This window comes from Rhea pennata, chromosome 2 (assembly GCF_028389875.1).
Source record: "Rhea pennata isolate bPtePen1 chromosome 2, bPtePen1.pri, whole genome shotgun sequence".
NCBI lineage: Eukaryota > Metazoa > Chordata > Aves > Rheiformes > Rheidae > Rhea > Rhea pennata.
Window position 1 is genome coordinate 162,670,745 of NC_084664.1, and position 13,591 is coordinate 162,684,335.

The following is a 13,591-nucleotide window of genomic DNA, read 5'->3' on the forward strand; positions in this document are numbered from 1 at the left end:
ACATAACCCAAGACCCTGGGCCAATTTCTCCCAGATCAGATGTATGCAACCCGCTGTGTCCCTGTACCAAGGTCCAGGTGTGCCTCTGACCACTCAAGGGCCAGGATACAGGGATACACAGTCCCAGAGGGATACAGGGATACTCAGGCACAGACAGCTGCAGGGCTCCTCCTTAATGATATATTAAAAAAAAAAAAAGCAAAACCAGAACAAGTCCGACAGCTTCACCAATGTCCCAGCAGTGCCCTCTGGCGACATCAACATTGCTTGACATCTCTTTTCCCCAAATTGCCACTTTTTTCCATGTTAAAAAAACAGCACACAGAATGGGAAACATCTGGGTTTTCATGAGTTCCAATAGCCCCATGAGGACCTGAGGAGAACCCAAGGAGGACCTAGGCGTCATGGGAAATGATGCCATCGTCTCATCTCATCTCCATCACCTTTAGGCTGAGCCCAAGGGTCCTTCTTTGCCTCCTACATTAAATCCAGCAGAAAACAACTCAGGGCTGGAGCCAGAAAGTGCAGTTTGGCAGCTGCAGTGGGAAACCCCGGGGTGACAAAAGAGGCCTGGATCTGTCCTGCCAGTCTTTCAGCCCCTCACTGATGCACTGAGTTGCTGTAAGGAATCAGCATCCCAAAGGGGCACAGAAGGTACGTAAAGACTTTAAGCAAGATGCATCACATTCCCTGGAGAAATTCAGGGCTGCAGCTGAGCTGCAGTCCCAGATCCTTAAACTGTTGCCTGACAGCATGTCCAGCTCTGGGAATGCTGCTGCAACACATGCATGAGCCCTTACCTTACCCAAGGACAGCGAGTACGCACCTGGCACACAGATCTCTAAGCATTGTGGGCTTGTTAGCACTAAATAACTCTCAGGAACCCATAACCTGTGCTAAATCCTATGGCTCCAAATCAGCATTCAGGGATTTAAAAAAAAAAAAAAAAAAAGTATATTTTGGCCCTCTGCCTGGGTGAAGGATCATTTCCCCCAGAGAATTACCACCATAGTCCATAGGCCTCAAGACAACCATTCCCCTCCTTGCCCGACGCAGACGTACCATCGTAATAAAATTGGACATCCTCGGGCAGCGGCTCATAGAGGGGGGCGAAGTAGGGGCCTTTGTGCTCCAGCTGCGTCCACTTTACCCCATCACCTGTCTTCTCCTCTTCCCACCTGGGAAACACATGTGCAGGAGCCATGAGAGAGTATCCTCAACCCACCATGGGCTGCACCTCTGGACAGCAGGGAGGGATTTTCCCTCCAGTTCACCCCTAGGAAGGTACTCAGCGAGCAGAGGGGGCATCCTCTTCCTCTCCAGTCTTGCTTTTTTTAATGGGCACAAAAGAGGCCATGTGCATACGCCGGAGAAGGCAGCTCATGTCATGCCATACTCGTGGCCAGGAGACCACCACCACGCATGGCTTATGCCTGCAATCCTAATGCTGATAGACCCACACCACCTCACCCAGCGGAGCAGCTAGGTTTTTATAGCTAAGTCTCACAGTTATTTTTGGAAGTCCTGACTTTAAAGTAAAAAAAACTACCCTGCATAGTAGAGAAGTAACATTAAAAAGATAAAGTTAGGGAAACTGAGGCAGCTCAAAATGTCTGTGATAGGAACTTTTTAATGTGTGGTGCATCAGGACAGAAAAGGGAATTGGCCCATGTGGGAAAGTACAAGGAGAAATCACAGTGAGCATGGTCCCATTAATCCCAGCCTCCTCAGGAAGCTAGGAATTTCTGAGGAAACACAGCAAAAATTCCCCCGGGAAAGAAAATCCCAGTATTTTTGCCCTACTGGTGCCCTGGAAGAATTTCAATCCTGTCTTCTCCCCACAGGAAGGAGAGGCAGTATAAATAAGTCACCCCAGGAGGTGCCTCATCCCCAGAAAACCAGGAAAGGCATAAAGCCAGAGGGATTTGAGGGGCGTTGCAAGGCATGGGTGACAGCTCTGGTGCTTTTCCTAGCCACAGGCAATCACCCACCCCAGTGGCCCTGGGCTGGCACTCACTTGTCCTGGGGCCCCCCTTGGTGGCTGCAGGCACCGAGCAGCCCTGGAGATACATGGGGCCAGCTAGGCACTGCAGGTCCCTGTTCAAGCGGCAAAACCTCATGCTTGTACGTGCCACCAGAAAGATGGCCCAGAGAGGCCAGTGCCACCCTCAAAGCATTACGGCAGAGGACTGCACCAGCCCCACCAAGCACCACCTCCAGCTCCTGGCACGCCACGGCATTTCCAGCACCATCACGGTGAAAATGTGAGCACGCCATCCTAGTGGTCCAGGTTATGGGACTCCATCCACACCGAGGCAGCAGAGCCTTCAAGTGAAACCGTCCCAGGCACGTTTTGGGGGTAAAAGCAGTGCAACAGGGGATTGTTAAGAGAAGGGTGGCATCTTCGCATTTTTGAACCTACCCTGGGCAACACAAGAGCTGTCAGCCTACAGAGATGGCATCTGTTGGCCCCACGGGAATGCCCTTTCCTGCAGCTCTCGTCCCCCAAAGCCTTGCCTATAGTAGGCAAGAACACTGAGAAAAATTCATCTCTCCCTCGTATCCAAGAAAACACAAAAGGATCAATTAAAAAAGAAAACATTTTTCAGAGTTTTACCAGAAGGTAAGAAATAAAAGTACAATTCCCGCTGCATTGGACTTGAACCTGCCTGGAGGCCAACGGCTGCAGCAGCACACAGAACACTTACCACTTCCACTTGTTTTCTGTCTCTTCTTTCTTCTTCTCTTTTTCGTCCTTTTTAGATTTTTTGCTGTTCTCTCCTCCTTCTTCCTTGGATTTCCTTTTCCGGGTTTTCTCCGAGGTCTCTGCCTCCTTGCTCTTCTCTTTGCTCTTCTTCCCCTTCTCTTTTGTTTCCTCCTTTGGCTTTTTTGCCTTGGCTTTCCACTCCTTGTCTTTCTGTGGCACTTCTCCTCTCTCCACATCCTCCTCCTCTTTCACCTCTTGCCCAAGCTCCATGCTCCAGATCGTTCCCTGTCCTTCTCCCCCTTGCCCAACCTCCTCTTCCTCCTCCTGCTTGATTCCCTTTACATCTTTTCTCTCCTTCCCTTTCCCAACTCTCCCCTCATTCTCTCCTGGTCCATCTCCCTCTTGTTTCTCCTGTTCCTCATCTACCCTTTCTACTCTTTGTTCCACCTCTGATTTTTTTTCCTTTTTAATGTTTTTCCTTCCCTCTTTTTTCTCGCTCTCCCTGCTCTTTCCTTGCTCTGATTTTGCCTTTTTGCTCCTTCCCACCTTCACCTTCTCAGGTCTTTTCTTCCCCCGGCTCGGCCCTGCCTGTTCCCCATCATTGGCCCCATCTCGTTCCCCCCATCCATCCTCATCCCTTCTCTCCCCATCCCCTCTCCCAGTCCTTTCCCCATTGCCACTGGCCTCGTTGCCCCTTTCTGGGACAGGGCTGGCACTCCTGGCTGTCCTCCCAGCTTCCCTCTGCTCTGTTGCCCCGTTCCTTCGCTTGCCAGCACACTGCTCCCCTCCTCGCATCTCCAGGATCTCTTCCTCCAACCCATCTTCCTCGTCGGCGTCTTTTCTCATCAGTCCCCTCTCCCATTGCTTCCTTCGCTCTTGCTTCTTCTCTCCTTTTCCTCTTCGTTTCCTCTTCAGATCTTGAGCACCCAGTTCTGGGCAAGGGGAGCCTGGCTCCTTCTCTGCTCTTCTCTCCTCCATGTCCAAACCCATTTCTCCTTTGACTGCCTCCCCTGAATCCCCTGGCTCTTCATGGATGGACACGCTAATGGCCTTGACATTAGCACCATCCCATCCCACCTCCTGCTGCCTTGCCACCTTCTGAAATGGCAAAAAAGGAAAAAAGACTGAAGTCAAAAAGGACAACTCAAGAGTTCAGATGCATAGAAGTGGTGAGTGACAGAAAGGCATAATCACCATGGTCCTCCCTGACCACCGGGAAGTTTCCTACCCAGACTAACCTGGGGTGCTGAGATCCTCCATCCTGCCATCGTTCCTGCTTTCTGGGGCTCAGACTCTGACCTGCAACAAACAGCACAGCTGCTTTTAACTGAACTTGCAAGTGCCAGCCTCCACCTTGTGCATGAGCCAAAAATGCAAAATAACAACATCAAAAATATCGATAAGGTTTCAATATATTGGTATTTTGGAATGCCTCCCAAGCAAGCCCACCTTTCCCTTCATGTGGCAGCATCCTGGCTGCTGCGGCCAATGGAGATATCCCAAAGTGGCAGAGACCTGACCCATCCTCAATGGTGTGGCCCTGGGTTGTAGGTTAGGGGATAATGAAGTTCAAAGAGCAGGACCATGAAGGTCTCGTGACCAAATAGGACATGCACCAAAGAAGCCTCCTGGGAACTCCCCCCGCGTGGAGAAGGGAATAGGTTTGCAGGGATTTGGCTCTGGCCAAAATTGTGTGGCCATCCTAGAGCTGCAGGCAGGGCCCTGCCTGCACAATCCCTCAGCACTGACATGGGGAAGAAGCTGGCTGGATGCAGAAGAGAGAAGAGGAATGGAGAAGGCAGAGCCTAGCGACAGCACAGGCTGAAAAGCACCATAATGGCATGAACAAACAAACGCAACGAAGGTTAAAAAAAAAAAAAAAAAAAACACTTTTTTAAAAACACTTTCTAAAAAAAATTGTAACAGAAATCATAGTTTAAGGCTAGGAGATCCTTAACTCCACCTGCACAGCAACAAGAAGGTTAAGGTTTTGCACAAGCTTTCCAGCTCTCACCAAAAGAAACTGTTAAATATCCACTGGAAAAAAGCAAGGAAAAACCAAGGGCCTGCTCCTGGCAACAGTCTGCCCAAGCAGCTGGGTCTGTTCTCTCCAAGAGTAGCCAGATGAGGAAACTGGGAGCCTTCTCCCAGTCAGCTGAGAGGACAGGTGAATTTTTGGGAGCTCCATCTGTGGCATATGCAGCATCGTAAAGCACGAAGCTGCTCTTCTTAAAAAAAAAAAAAAAAAAAAAAAAAATCACTTTTCCCAAAATTGCTCCAAGCCGGAAGAGGAACTGGGAACCTCACTTTTGGGTTTCCCATGCTGCAAAAAGGCAAAGCGAAAGATCGGTGAGGGAGTGGCAAGAGCAGCCTGTGCCAAGGCAGGGTCAGTCGAAATCTCTACAGGATCAAGACCACGGTTTGTCGATGGCTTTGCAGCTAACTGTCAGCTCTGCAGCAGATATAGGGCAAACAGGGCTGGGTGCAGACTACCAAAGTGGACCAATTGCCATCCAGAATAGGAAGAATTGCAAAAAGAAAAAAAAAAAAAAAAAAAACAAAAAAAAAAGACACACTACTCCTCCTCCCAAAAAACCTCTTCACACCAGGTATTAGCAACTTTTCCTGAAACCACAGAAAAAATCATGCAGGGTCACAAGCCACCAAACACCCTGCCAGAACCAAAGGAATATTTAAGGGGGGGCAGTTTTGAAATATTGTCATCTCACTCAATGCCACCACAAGCCTGGAAGAAGAGCCCAAGGCCAGCTGCGTTTCTCACCCAAAGCAGAGTGAGTCACATTGCTTTTAGCCAAAGCATCCCACAGATAGGGTTTCCACAAGGGGAAGGGGGAATTTGGTCCCTGTCTAAAAGACCGTGTAAGGAGCAGCTGAATTGCCAAGTGGTAAGACTTCAGCGCAATGCAGGGCTCAGGAGAGCCCCAAAGGGAAGCTTTATTTAAAATAAAAATTACCCTTCCATGTCCAGGAATCCAGGAGTCCATGTCACCAGGATCCTCTGTCAGTGAGGCTCATTTGGCAAAATGCAGGCCATCATAACATGGTTTTGTGGCCAAGTAAATCATTGGGCACTACTCACTTTCCCACAGCTCTGTCCCTGGGTCTGCAGCTTCCTTCCCTTGGGGAGCTCAGCTACTCTGGCTGCAAGAGCAGCGTTGGTGCGGGGGAAGCAACTCTGGGGAAACCACCAGGTCTGGGGGTTGGACCACATTTTTCTGCATAGCTGAAGCAAGCGTTGCACAATTTCCACCAAACTCATTAGGGTAAATAGCCCAGCGTGCTCTGCAAAATATGCTCAGCTCCCCCAGTCTCATCAGGCCCAAAGGAGCAAGCTTGGTGTCAATGAATTCGTGACTCAGGTGGCCGAGTCCTGCAACGTTTGGGGATCGGCTCCTTCCCCAGAAGGTCTTATTAGAGGCCTCTCAGCAGACATGAAAGCCCCCAACTCCGAGACGCAGAGAGGATTAGCCTGCTTACGAATTTAGTTTCATATCTTTGCCCAGATCTGACACGCAACAAGAGAGAGAAACGCCCGGTTCCCAGGCTTTGGGGAGCCAAGCATCGCCTGTGGTGTTTCCCCACCACCACCTTATGCAGGTACAGCATCACCGAAAGCACATAGACCTGGCAAAGCGGCCCAACGAACCTACCTCGAGGTGCCCTCCTGCCCCGGAGTTGGCCCTTGGCAGAGCACAGGTTCAGGCTGCTCCTGTAAAAAAAGCACGGCAGCGTCAGATCGGGCCCGTCCGGAGCCGTGGGAAATGCCACGATGCTCCCAATGGTGGCGTCGCCTTTCCCTTCCTCAACCAGCCTGGATGGAAACCAGGAACAGCAAAGCCCAGAACGACCACCCAAGATTAGCTAGGCTTTTCAAAGCATAGGGGCAGCTCACACTCTACCAACACTAAAAAACTACTTTTTGGAGCCAGAACATGGAAACTACCCCCGCTCCTATTAACCACCCATTGGATGCAATGCTGCTATTCGGGACATCCAATGCAAGGACTTGCCCAGGATGCAAGAAGGTTCAGGAGGGCTCCAGAAAGATGATCCCTCGAGTCACAATTTTTGTGCATTAGTGATAGCTTTGCACTTAGCAGATTAAATGACAATTGTAGCAGATGGCAAGAGAGGTCGGGGGCAAAACCACCAGGGTGACAGAAGCAGAAATACAAGAAGGAGAAACAGTAAGGAAGAAAGAATTGGAGAAGTGCAGAAGTAGAGAAAGCAAACAGATATGGAAGCAGGGGACAACAGCTGGGATAAGTACCACTTGAGCTCATTTTCTGTTATTTCAAAGCCCTAAAAGCTGGCCTGCAAAGACAACAAGAAACATTATCACGTTGGTGCACTTGTTTTAAAAGCTGAAATCTCTTATTCTGCAGGTACTGAGGTCTGCACACACTGCCAAGCAAAACGCAAGGATGTGTCTCGCCGTGCAGTGCCCTGAAATTGATCCTAGCTTTAGCCAACACTTGCCAAGCTTTGGCAAGTTACCAATTCTGACTCCCCGAGTTTTCCTTTCCAAGGCTTTAAAGAGAGGCCAAAACCACACAGGGATTTCTTTCTGCTGAGAAACAGCTGTGTTAACTCATTAAGGAGGAAAAAACCCCATGAGTTAATTAAAGGTTGGTTATGGCAACATACACTTTCAGTCCCTGGGAATACGCCTGCTCTTGAATTCACAATCCTTCAGCCGCTGTCAAAAATAAGAGTGGTAAATTCAGGAGGGTGCCCAGCAGTAACCAAACACAATCTTTCAAAGAAATTCTGCACATATACACAAGGTATTTGCAATGAGAAGAGTGACAACACTAGGACCCTGGCTGGGAGGATGCAGCTCAGCTCTTGGCCCTCGCAGAGCTGCAAACACTGATCTAGGAGAGACTTCAGATATTTTGGACAGTTTGCAAGAAGGACATTGACTCAATGGAAAAGCAAATGCCAAACATCTCCAAAGCAGCAAAGCGCTCAGCAAGGGCCAAGTTACCAGGAAGCTATCCCGTGGACGGACCTCTGGTCCTGCCTGCAGGCACGCAAAGCCCCAGTGGGCTCACCTGGGGCTCCATCTGCAACGAAGCCCCTGCCCAAGCCGCAGCTACTATCAGCTCTGTGGGGCAAAGCCTTTTTTGGCTGCCTGGCCTGGCCAGGACACGCTGCCATAGCCATGTTGTCGTTGTCTGTCTGTCTGGAGCTGTCTCAGCTGCAGGTTAACCCTGTCCCTCAGCCTTGCTGGTTTTACACACCAGTTGGACAAACGTGGTATGTTATTGTGGCTGATTCCCCGTCCATTTTGCATTGCCCACGTTATTGTGCTCTCTACCATCGCTCCAACAGCGGCAAAGACCAAATGTCTCTGGAAGGGATGAGTCACCAAGGTCCCTGTGCTCCCCGTTAGGGCCAGCTCTCACTCTTGGTCCGACATTCAAAATGACTGATTCAGCCCCAATGCCATGCGTGTTTGCTGGTGTGCCACACAAGCTCACGGTAACTTGCTCTTTAACAACGGAGGCAAACTCCCTGCTTAAACAAGTGTGGTCACGGGACAGATGTGAGAACCCCATCTGCTGAGCAGTCCTTTATTTATATCATATCTGTGCTGAAATAGGCACAGCTCCTTTCATCTGACCCTGAAATTTTCTGGATGTGGCCACTTCATCTGCTGCAACTCCACTCCATGGCTACTGCCAACCAGTCCAATTTAACCCAGACACTGCAATAACCAACATGGCACAGGGAGATTAGGCTTAAGTTTTCAGGAAGCTGCTTTTTACCATTCACAAGGTTTTCCTGGACTAGATGATCTCAACCATTCTGTGATTCCCAAAGCACATTTTTCATCCTGGGCTAGGGAAGCATTATGAAGATCATGGAAGTCTGGATCAGACTCAAGTGCACTCTACTTGCCTCCTAAGCAAGATATAAAATACCACCCTTGCAGCTCCCTCAAAAGCAAACCACATGATGCTCTTTAATCCTTCAGCACAGACACTACCACATACCAGTCCAAACATGGCTTCCTCTTTTGCTTGCATCCTGTCACACAGAGTTGAGCTAGGACCTTTGCCTTCTGCAGCCTCTTGCTTTAGAGAGCTTCTTAGTAAAAAAGGAGACAGAGAACATTAGTTTTTCTGATTAAAAAAAAAAAAAAGATTGATAACAATACTGTGATTCTGTGAATTAAAGCAACCCAAAGAGAATGGAAAGATCTCCTCTCTTCAGGCAGCACCTTAGATCTCCAACAGCTTTTCTTTAGATGAAGATCTCGGACATCTCCTTGGGACCCCGTTCCCACTGAGAAATTGCGTTGACTGGGGCAGGGTGAAAAACATGTCTATGGGTTAAATTGGGACAACTCCACCCCATTCTGCACAAAAGCGGGTGACGACATCTTCCACTTTCCAACACAAGCACTGGAAAAGAGATCCAGAGCCATCCTCAGCTCCCCGGGACACAACCCTCTGCCCAAGGGCTCCCATTTCCTCCCTGGCTGCCCCTTTCAGCCCTGCTCCTAGCAAGGCTGTTGTGGGAGAAGTTACCTGCTGATGACATTTTCCTGTAGTGGCTGCTCCTTGATTTTGGCCATCTTCTTCCCTTTTGAGGCACGGGGCTGCGTTCAGGTCAGAACAGGGAAATGGTTTTAATAGGAGGAAAGTTTGTGCCATGGGCCCGAGGCATGCAGGGTACAAAACTTCACCTGCTTGAGCCTGGTGGGAACAGCTCGAGGGTCACCTCCAAAGCCCACAGGATCCACACATAGGGAGGGTGGCCAGTAGGATACATCCTACCTGATCCATGCATGGAGTTTCCTCCTGCTCCTTCTTCATGGCCTTTCCTCTGGGTATCTTTAGCACATCCTGCCCCTTTTCCGACTCGATCTTGCGTTTCCTGGAAAAAGAGCAAAGTCATCCCACCATCACCACGACCAACCAGCATCTCCCAGCTGTCTTGTGACAAAGCTGCAGATACTGCCAAGGTAAGTTAGGGTATGAAACCACACTGCCAAACCCTTATGTCTGGCAGCACTGAAAAAAAAAAACACCTCAAAAGGAAATTAGGAGCATCTACACCAGTGATCTCACAGCCACCTATTTTAAGCATGAGTTGCCCTTCAGATGTATCACTTCAAGCACAGTAATGTAAGGCTTGGAGACCCCAAGCCTCCCCAGCTCGCATCCCCCTCGCAATAGCTGGCTGTGCCCACCGGCTGACGTCATTCATCTCCACAGATGTCTTCGTGCCGCTAGCCCTCGAGATCCCCATGGCTCTTCCAGCTACCTGCTCTTCGTGATCGGATGTGGGGCTAATTCACCATCCCCAGGAAGGACAACTGCAAACAAGACACAGCCGTTAGAGCTGAGGTTTTTCTCTTGGAGATGGCTCTGCCAGGGGCTTGCTTCAGGCTTGATCCTGAAGTCTGCAGCTACATGTAGGGATCCTGCCACTACCAGCCCTGCTCAGCTCCAAGCTGCTGCCACAGCTGTGAAAATAAACTCGTTCCCCTCAAAGAGCACATGAACGCACGACTCCGTAACATGGACTTCCTTGGAGGCTGATGTGGGTCTCGTACCAGAACTGATCTGCATCCTCAAAGCAACAGCCAGAAAGCCACCACAGCAGAAGACAAATATATATATAAATAAATATATATATAAGGAAGAGTAAAACTAAGAATTTGACTCCCTTCAAAGCACACCATGCCCTAGCTATCACTTCTTCTCTCCTCTCACCTCCTTCCCAGCAGTAGGGACTTGAACTCATCATCTCCCCAGGTATATACAGAGCAGCTAGACACTCTCTCCCCCTCCCAAAATACTGTTCCTGCCTGGAAACTGGAGGCCATAGGCAATGCAAGCAACACAGCTACAACTGAAACAACACCTGGGTGGTTGGCATCCATGAAGGTCAAAGGAGACCTTCACTCTGCTAAGAAAACCAAGAAATTTCAAGGATGAAAGTGCAAGCCATGAAGCAAAAGGAAAGATACTGCAAACTTTTCAAAGAACAGGAAACAGCCTGAAAACCTTCACGTTTTACAAGCCCTTTCAGAGCCATAAGTGCTTGCAGCTGCTGGTGGGCCCCCACACTCACCTGGTGCAGGCTGACATAGTCCCTTGATACTGCTCGGGGTGGATCAGACCTCCTCAGCAAACTCCCTAAGGGCAATGCCCCCTTGCAGGGAGCTTATTTCAAGACTCCCTTGGCCCTGATTGGAGGCCCCCAGCCCAAGATGCATCCTGGGAAATGAAGTTTTAGCCTGTACGTTGCATTTTAGGAGACCTGTTGGCAAGCGTCTCTTCTGCAAGGCAGAGCTGCTAGGTGGAAAGCGCTTTGCACAGCTCAAGTGGAGATTTGGGACCTCCAAAGAGGAGCTGTTGCACTGCACCAAACAGCCATGGTGGAAGCAGCTTGGGAGAATTCTCCTTTCGGGGAGATATTACCACCAGAGTTAGATGATTAAATTACTCATAAAAGCCAGACTTTCCACAGCTGCCTCTTTCCCAGCACCAGCCCCATCTTGCACTTCAGGGTGGTCTCCAAGCACAGACACCCAGCACAGAGGCCACATCCTGCAGGCAGTGGCTGCTTGCTGCTCCCCATTGCTCTCCCACTAAGCTGTTGGCACCATTCTGCTCTCCTCTCCTCCAGCCCTATTCATACAGAGGAGTCTATTGCTTGCACCTGCCTGTGTTTGCCATCAGATACCTTCTAGCAGCTGAGCAGGAGGCTCAAAACAGATCTTTCTGCCCTCAATCAGTGCTCTTAAAACAGTACGTGGGGCTGCAAGCACAGCAGTGCAAAGCAAGGAGCCCTCCAAGCCTCTTCTCCATAAGGGAATCTCTCCTGGGCACCAGCCCTCCCTGCACAGCACTGTGAACTTGCAACCACTGGCAAGCAAGATGCAAGTTTTCCCAGGTCAGCTTGATTTTAAGAAAAAAAGAACGGGAAAAGCATTACTCTGTATCCAGATCTCCAGCCTGGATGAGTAGTGGGGTTGCATGTTCCCCTGTCCCAAGGTCGAACCTGGTCTCCGGCCAGGAGCGGAAGTCCTCCTGGGCAGGGCTGGCTCTGGGAGGGCTTCTTTGATCCCAATTGCACCATGTGTGGAAAATGCATCCAAGCCACTTTTCTTGCTGGATGAGTAAAATTTGTCAAGGGATGGAAGCCAGCCCCAGGGCAGGGAGCAGACAAGGACTTCTTGCCAGGGCTTGTTCGCTCTCGGCCTCCTTCTGCCAAGAGACAGAGTCTCAAAGCCAGCATTGGGCGTATTGCGGGTTTTCTTCCACGTTCTCGCCTTCTGCTGGATTTTTGCCCTGGGTCCCATAGAGGTTTATTCAGCCATGCCACTTGGTTTCTGGTGAGAGTTTCTCCCACACTGTCACACCGCAGCTGGGATGTCTATGAGGGGAAAGGACAGCGTGTGCATGGCATAAGAGCTGGGAGAAACCTTCCCTAACCCACACTGGCTCTAGCCAGCCTGTAAGTCTCACCAAAACATAACCTGGCTCAACCCCCTTGATAATCCAGATGTTTTTATACAATATTTTCCCTTTGCAGAAGCCACAGCTCTTTGCGAAGGAGGCGATGTGGGAGATGAGGAGCAGGATCACCTCCATCCAGGGCTCTGCCGCAGGGAAAGCTGAGCCAGGCTGCAAACAGGTCCCCTGCATGGCATCACCGCTGTGGCAAGCTGCTGGCAACCAGAAAGGTTTGTGTTGGTGAGAATAGCCTGCGAGGCATCAGTCCAAATTGGGTCAAACGCGACGGCTTCCTCATCAGCAGAAAGCGAACGAGAGGGACTCATCCTCCCCGAAGAAACGCGCCCTCTCCTCTGCAACTTGCTGCCTTGCCAAACAGCGTCAGGCTCCTGCAACCGTTAACGGCGACTGCGCGGGGAAACGGGGTGTTTTTGCCTTAGAGTGTGTTTTAAGGAAGAGAAAAGCGATGTTTCCGTGGGACTGCTCTGAAATAAATGCATGCAATGGAAACGGTTTAACGCGTGCTGCGCTGATTTTGTGTTTCCGAACCCTTGTTAAATGGCTGCATCTGCACCCGCCCTGTCAGCAGTGAATACAACTCATCGCACACAAGCTCAGTCTCGTTAACCTTATTACGGAAGTAAACGCAGACCCCAGCAAAGGCTACGGGACCTTTTCGGGATGACACACACTGGTGTGCGGTGTTCACTGCTGAGCCGGCGCCTGGTGGCAGTGGGAGAATCCAGCTCAAATCCCCGTGCCGGGCGCTGCACGCGTTAGGGTACACGTAGAGGCACCGTGTTGAGCATGCGAGTGGGGCACTGGCGTATTTCACTCTCTGGGCACTTTTTTACAAAACTTTGCCTGCTTGAACACCAACGATTAGGTTGGTTTTTATTTTACAAGTATACTTGAAGGTGTGATACTCTCATGGCTTTGCAAGATATCTCGAAGGCAGTAAAAGTGGGACAGGTTTTGCCTGCATCTCTGGCTGGAGAAGGCAAAGAGGAGGCGGGGATTTTTTTGCTCTTTTTTTTTGTTTGTTTGTTTGTTTGTTTGAAAAGATTGTGGTTGTAGAGGAACAGCTTTGCAGCAGAGGCAAGGGCACTGTGAGGCCCGCATGCTGCAGAAGTGTGACCGTGTTCAGCTCAGGGCTGACGGGGAAGGCAGATGCAGGGTCTGGCAGCCCCATGAGCATCCAGCTGCTACACCGTGGTCCAGATGTTTTGGGGAGGGGCGGGGGGGCACGATGTGGCCAAAGGAGGGGAGCAGCTTGGATGCTGCATTGGTGTAGAAGGTAATCAGGAGCTGGATGAGCCCTGGCCTGAGTGGGGGTGCGTGGGCTGTGCTGCTTTAACGTACCGCCTCCTCCCTGCCACAGCAG